Below are 8,048 nucleotides of genomic sequence, written 5' to 3'. Positions count from 1 at the left end.
GGAGAAGCACACAGCCAAGTGTGCTTATGCACAGCATGTGTACGTACGCACAAGAAGAAAATCAGCATGTGTGCGTACGCACACATTTGTGCGTATGCACACATCTGTGCATACGCACAAGTACCAGCGCGTGACTTCATTAAAAAGTCACGTGGCTCGCGATTTTGGGGGCCTTTTGGCCCAGTTCTGGAAGGCTGAAGCTGAAATCAAAGTGCTATATGAAGGGGCAACAACCATACACTAGGGGAGCTCACTTTTAGATTAGAAAACACATAGTAGGAGTAGGAGTAGTATAGCATACAAATTCTCTCTTAGAGTTTTAATTAGGTTTTCAATGTAGCATTTTATAGTTCAATTTTGGTTGTGGATTTTGCTATCTCATTGTAAGTATTTCTTAATTTTCTATTTTATTACATTACTTGTTCTACACTTTCTTATATTTCAATTCCCTTTATCAATACATATATAGTTTTGCAATTTTAAATTCTAGTTGGTTAATTTGATGATTGTTGGTTATTTTATGTTTGTTTGAGTTACTATTGTTGATTTTGATCATTTGTGATTCATAGCTTTTATCATTTTTCCAATTTCGCCATGTTTTATGATTATGCCTACTATATGTTTGATGAAATGCCAATTTTGATTATGGGGTAAATTTCCACCCCTTGACTTGGGGGATTGAGTATATGGATTACTAGAGTCATAATGTCCAACATTTAGTGATAATTCTTAGGTTATTGGTTGTTATTATTTCCAGTAACGCTAATTTCTTACTAAGGTAATTAGTAAGTTAGCTAGGATTTGTGGATTAATAACAATTATGCTCAATTGACTTACTCTTCGATGTTAAGGGTTGACTAGGTGAGATTAATCCATCATAATTATCATAGTTGTGGTTATGGCAAGGAAGAGATTCCATAACTCATCCAAAGTCAAGGTTTCATTTATGCTTTGAATAAGAATTTTCTCAATTTTGAGTCTTACTTGTTTATATTACATACATAGTTCTTTTATCCTTTATTAGTTTATTAACTGCAATTTTGGATCGTTCTTTAATTCCTTTATTTTGTTTGCTTTCATCATTGAAAACCCCCTTTGCTTTCCACAACCAATTTTATGCACTTATTGGCATTAGTTCCTAGGGAAGACGACCTGACGTTTAACTACTCTCGGTTATTTTAATTTGAAATTAAATGTTGATTGATGGTCGATTGTTCGGTTTGGACTATACTTGCAATGGAGAAATTCTAATTTTATGAAAATTCCTAACCCACTTTAGGCATTCATCAGAATCGTTGTGTGTGATTATGGTTGTGAGCTGCGTATACCATATGTTGACTTGACATCCGGCTAGACGTATGCATATGGTATGAGTTGTGAGGTTCGCTCTGTATCTGTGGGATTGTTTTACAGAAACCATAACTGCGTAAGTAACGCAGCTTGTGCTGTGTGCCTTCTGTCTGTGTGGGTTTAGGGCTGTAAAGACTAGTTGCTGGTGTGTTAAAAACTTAAAAACGTGATGTTGATGTAAAACGAGTCAAATGGTTAAGCAATTTCGAAGCAAGCCTTATCCCTAGAAATTGTTGCTTTATAAAAACTAGAAGTTATGGTTGTGAGTTAGTTGGTTGCTCGGTGTTGATGACAAAATGGCCTCCGTGATGACATTCATATACACCGGTGATCTCCATCCATGTATGCCGAATGTGGTCGGGCATTACACAGTATCGAGTCATTTTACATTATCCAGCGAGTGCGTTTAACATCTATGTTGTGGCACACTGCGCGATCGCCGTGCAACCCTTCTAAAATGGCATACTACGCGATTCAATTGTACGGTAGGGGAGGAAACTAGGGTTGAGGACGTCAGTTAGCGTGCAATGTGCGTAACTCTCCGGATTGTTTCGTTCTCGTGCGGATGAATGCGGGGCTTCAGGTGTCATTAAACAAAAATGGGCGCGTAAGTGCATGACCCTTTTTGTTTTCTCTGTACCATCGTAGGTCATTCAGTTTGAAGATTATGGCATCGTTCGGGTTTCGCTAAGGTGTTGTATCCCAGTAAAAAAAACAAAACAATTGAATTGTGTGAAATTGGCTACGTTTTCGCCTTGAATAGTAAACTTGTGATGTTTATTACGGAATCCATCGCCAGATACATGGATAAGAAAATAAAAGGTAACCCGCGCTAATTTTAGCATCCATAATCACTGTGATTGTTGGAATTCCCTCCTTTCCGTTGTCCCTATGCCGAACGGTGCACTGTGTGTGGAATACTTATTGGACCTCCACTTTGTTGTGTTTACTGCCTTATCTGCATGTTTCATATAACTAATTGATTTATGGATTTTTACCATTCCATGGTCCCATGCCGATTCTAACGGTTTGCTTTAGATCACAATTCATGTTCTCAACCACAAAGTTGCGCTCGATGCAAAATGACTCACTCAGGATCCCCTTATTTTCTGTTTCAAAGCTTTTGTGCATGTTTCTATTTTTCGCTTCTATTTTTTCCCCTTCTTATATGAAACCCTAAACCTAACGTTATTTTCAGCTCGTTCATTTTCTCTCACACACTGGGAAAATGTTTCTATTTCAAATAACATAATGGGGCTCCATAATGGTGTAGTTGTGTTTGTCATACTATTTTAGTTCATTTACATGACCACCATCAACGTTATTATTTGTTCTGTTTTAGGTGCACATGTCTTCCTCCAGGAACAAGGGCAAGCGACCTGCAACAGCCGATCAAGAAAACCATTAACATAGTCGACTGCGTTTTTTGAAGCCAATCGTAAGGCCCATCTGCTTCAAATTGGTAAGCCACGCAATGTTATTCCTTGCTCAATGACTAATGTGTTGACAACAATTGCCTGGTCTTTCACATTCCCTTCCGATCGCTCCAAACGAACTTCTAAACCGGACCCTTTACATAAACTTGGTGGTTCATGATGGAAGGAATGCCCGCTTTCGTTGCTTCTGGAAAGAAGAGCAAAATGGCAGCATCACATTGAACTGATGTTGGCTACATTTCTATCGGACGTACCAAATAAATCTAGACTCCATTCTTCTTTTCAAGCACAAGGGCAAATATGAGTTCCAAGTACGTATTTTCGACTTCAATGGCCGCAAAAACGCCTATCAGCCCCAACTGTCCGAGGAACCGCCGTATGAAAAGAAAGGCACTTATCAGCGTGCCTACTGTATCAACAATCCTTCGTCGGATAAGGCCAAAACGATAACTGAAACGCACAAGACCAAATGGCCCTTCTTTGTCATGGACCTCACTAGCTGCGCCTTGTCCTCCCACCTGTTGGTAAGGCAACTTACATACAACCTGCTCCTTTATTATCATTCTCCCACTCCCTTGTTTACCTGCACTAATTTATTTTCTTATACGTGTCTTCATCAATAAGTTTCTCTCTGTTAATGATCTGTTGCTATGCTACAATCAGCCAAATATTCCTCATCTGAGCCATTTCACTGGTCAAACGCACACACTCATCCTATTACACGGCCACATTGAGGTCGAGGCCACCTACAACAGATTTAGTGGCAGGCGAGACGGTAGCTTCGAGGTCATTTTTGGAGGCTGGGCAGACTTTGCTAGCCTGTGCAAATTCCATCCCGGAGGTGTGGGAATCTTCGAGGTCATCTCAACTGAGTCAGTCACAGTACTGCAGGTCCGATAGAGCAATCAAGTTGCAAGCTCCTGAATCTTGCTATCCTTATCTTATTAATCAAACTTGTATTTTGTGAATTATCTTACTGTGTCACTTTTTGAGAATTCCGTTACCTAATGTACTTATTGTTGCTCAAAGAATAGACTATGTTTCTTCACACTCTTACTATTAACCACCTATGGAAGGGGTGTTGTTTGTGTACAATGTTCATGGCTTTTGCTACGCCCTAAATCGCGTCCCAACTTGCTCACCAAACTGAATTCTATCTGCAACCTTCTTCTTATATTACACTAACTAGTACTGTTTTATTTCAGTGGGTTTTTCCATTATTAATTCTTTGCATTCCATGTCTTTTAACTTTGGTGTAATTACAATAACTTATAAGGACAAACAAATGGTTCTCATACACCAACTCCCAAATTAAGGTTAATCTTGAAATTAGTTGCGATAGAATAGCACAACATTTGCATATGTATCAAGCTTTTTCAGATACATGTCCATGTAGAAGTGCTACTTGACCAGTTCTACGGAAGGGTTGATGCCAGGGCATTTTGGCCAGTTTCACTGACCTTTTCTTTACTGTTTTAGGGTAGTTTCATGTATTTTCTTAAGTAAATAAGCAAGTTTTGGATAGATATTCACTTACATCTTGATTCAAGCAAACATTGTGAACTTTACATGATTTTATGAGAATTATGCATGAATTTAATGACAAATTGGATAATGCATGATCTCATGACTTGAAATAGAGCTTTGATGCACTTTAATTGCTTGATTTCAGGACAAAGGAAGCAAGGAAGAACCACGTTAGTAGCCACGTTAGTCTAATTAACGTGACCACTAACATGGAATGGGAGCTAGCTTGCAACGTTAATGAGAAAAGTGATCGCCAATAACGCCCTCGAAAGCCATTATAGCCCACGTTAGTTGCCACGTTAATTACGTTGACGTGGAAGCTAACGTGGAAGAGAAGTGAAGCTCCAACGTTAGTGGTAAAAGTGAATGCCACTAACGTTGGAAGAAGGGGCACACTTGGCTACGTTAAGAGTCACGTTAATCACATTAACGTGAACTCTAACGTGGAAGGAACAAGGAATTGCCAACGTTAGTGACACTCACCTTTGTCACTAACGTTGGATTAAGCCACTATTAAGCCACTATTGCCCATGTTAGTTGCCACGTTAACGTAGTTAACGTGGAAGAAGAATTGATGGACCAACATTAGTGACACTCACCTTTGTCACTAACGTTGGAGATGGCAATCACCACCACGTTAATGGTCACGTTAATCTAATTAACGTGAACTCTAACGTGGGAAGGAGGGGCGTTTGGAGCGTTAGTGACAAAGGTAAGTGTCACTAATGCTCTCAAAGAATAGGCAAGTCCACGTTAAAGGTCACGGTAGCTATACTAACGTGAACTCTAACGTGGGGAAAGGGGGCAATAAGCAACGTTATTGGAAAAGGTGAATGCCAATAACGTTTGCGAAGGACCAAGAGGCAACGTTAGTGGTCACGTTAGTGCCACTAACGTTGAAGTTAACGTGAATCAATTTTGGCTTGGAACGTTAGTGAAAAAGGTGATCGTCACTAACGTTCTCGAACCCACACTTTCACTTAACGTTAACACCACTAACGTCCTAACTAACGTCCATGCCTAACTCACACTTTCTCTGCAAGCAGAACTGAGCCCACTGAAGATTGTAACTGCTTCAACTAAAGATCCAAAGGCCCATATCCAAGACTTGAAGAAGCCAACTAGAAGATCAGAAGAGTAGTATATATAGGAGTAGTTTTAAACTAGTGAAGGAGCTTTTGGCATATTGGAGAACTACACTCTGTATATTTTACTTTCCCTGCACTTTCTAGTTTAAGTTTTCAGAATGTACTTTTCATTTACACTTTCCATTCCCAGAGCTATGAACAACTAAACCCCTTTCATTGGGTTAGAGAGCTCTGTTGTAATTTGATGGATCAATAATAGTTTTCATTATTCTTCTTCTTTCTTTTCTCTTGATTTTACTAGAAAGCTTTCAATCTTCATCCAATTGGGTAGTTGTCTTGTAAAAGAAGATATTCATACTTGGATCTCTTCGGAACCTTGGAAGAGGAAGGAAGAGATCATGCTAGAAATGCTTTCTCATGTTGGACCAAATTGGGGTTTGGATGGATATAGTGACATATAATCCTACCAACACTTTGATTTGGGAATACATGTGGTATAATCAGTGACCATACTTCATCTCTTCTCATGAGCAATTAGACCAAGGAATTGGCTATTGATTAAGATTTGAGATATTGGGTTGCCAAGGAATTGGAATCCAATCACTTAAGATTGCCAAGGAGATCAATGAATGCATTGATTGAGGAAGAGATGAGAATGAACTTGATCCGGAGAATACAACATCTCCTGAGCCCAATGAATTCCCCATTTCTGATCTTACCCATTCTTTTTACTTTTTGCCATTTACTTTTATGTTCATTTCCCCAAATCCCCATTTAAGATTCTGCAATTTACTCTCCGCCATTTCCATTTTGCTCTTTATTTCCAGCATTTACAATTTTTGTTATTTACTTTCCCGCCATTTACGCTTCTGAAAATATCAAATCAATTTCTGCTTAGCTCAACTAGAACACTCCTCTGATTAAAGTTACTTGACCAATCAATCCCTGTAGGATTTGACCTCACTCTATTGTGAGTTTTTACTTGACGACAATTCGGTATACTTGCCGAGGGAAATTTGTCAAGAGATAAGTTTCCGTGCATCAAGTTTATGGCGCCGTTGCTGGGGATTGATTTTGTATCAACAATGATTAAATTGGTGGATAACTAGATTGAACATTTTTTTCTTTTGTTTGATTTAATTTCTGTTTGAGTAATTTACTTCAGTTTTAGTTATTTTCTTTCCTTTACCCCTTACCCGTTTGTGGTGTTCTCTTATTTGTTACAGTTCAGTTCACTAACCCACTAACTGTTTGATATATTGCATCACTCACACTAACAACATTTCTGACAAGAATACTTCCTGCATTTGTCTCCTTCTTGCTTGTGCCTTGTTGGTTGTATGACAGGTAGAAGAAGCGGGGTTTCAACTTCCTTTGATTCTAAACCTGAGAGGACCTTCCTTAGACTAAGGAGGGAAGCAAGAGGAAAGAGAGTTGTTAGTGCTGAGAAAGAGGAGGAGTGTTTTGAACTAGACATGGATGAGAATATGGAGAATCATCATGAAGAAGAGGCTCACAACCATGGCAGAGAAGGTCCAGTGCATCATGCTGGACAAGAGAGAAGAGTTTTAGGCTCTTATATCAACCCAAGCCCAGGAAACTGTGAAAGTAGCATCCAAAAGCCAACCATACATACCAATAACTTTGAACTAAAGCCACAGCTCATCACCCTTGTTCAGAACAACTGTTCATTCAGAGGAAGTGTTTAAGAAGACCCTAATCAACATCTAACCACCTTCCTGAGGATATGTGATACTGTGAAGTCTAATGGTGTTCATCCCGACACCTATAGATTGCTTTTGTTCCCTTTTTCACTCAAGGACAAAGCATCTAAATGGCTGGAATCTTTTCCGAAGGAGAGCTTAACAACCTGGGAAGATGTGGTGAACAAATTCTTGGCGAGATTCTATCCTCCTCAAAGAATCAACAGGTTGAGAGCTGAGGTACAAACCTTCAGGTAACAAGATGGTGAAACTCTCTATGAAGCATGGGAGAGGTTTAAGGACTTGACAAGAAGGTGCCCGCTAGATATGTTCAATGAATGGGTGCAGTTACACATTTTCTATGAAGGTCTTTCTTATGAATCAAAGAAGGCAGTAGACCACTCATCCGGGGATCTCTGAACAAGAAGAAGACCATTGAAGAAGCCATAGATGTCATTGAGACTGTAGCTGAGAATGACTACTTCTATGCTTCTGAAAGAGGCAACACTAGATGAGTGATGGAGCTAAGCAACGTGGATGCACTGCTGGCTCAAAACAAGATGATCACCAAGCAGCTGGCTGTCCTTACCAAGACGATGGAAAGAAACCAAGTAGCAGCAATCACCACCTCATCAGCAGCTCAAGAAGGAGTGAATACAGAGGCAGAGGGTAATCAGGAACAAGCCAACTACATTGGAAACTCACCTAGGTAGACCCATGATCCATACTCTAAAACTTATAATCCTGGTTGGAGGAACCACCCAAACTTTGGATGGAAAAATCAACAAGATCATGGCCAAGATTAGAGACGTCACAACCCCAACAACAATACAGCTCACCAACATTCCACACAGAGATCATATCAGCACCCACCTAACAACACCCCTCAACATCTATATCAAAACCAAAATAGCCCTTCTCATCCCTCCAATCTCAACTCACCA

At 39.6% G+C, this 8,048-nt stretch overlaps 1 non-coding gene across 1 annotated transcript; it reads right to left on the bottom strand.

Moving 5' to 3' along the window:
• Window positions 1-7,329: 7,329 nt before the first annotated feature.
• Window positions 7,330-7,436, bottom strand: LOC112761784 (small nucleolar RNA R71). Its single transcript, XR_003182161.1, has one exon. It is a non-coding gene; the product is annotated as a small nucleolar RNA R71 (small nucleolar RNA).
• Window positions 7,437-8,048: the final 612 nt, after the last annotated feature.

Source organism: Arachis hypogaea, chromosome 16 (genome assembly GCF_003086295.3).
Source record: "Arachis hypogaea cultivar Tifrunner chromosome 16, arahy.Tifrunner.gnm2.J5K5, whole genome shotgun sequence".
Lineage (NCBI taxonomy): Eukaryota > Viridiplantae > Streptophyta > Magnoliopsida > Fabales > Fabaceae > Arachis > Arachis hypogaea.
This window is presented reverse-complemented; position numbering and strand designations above follow the sequence as displayed.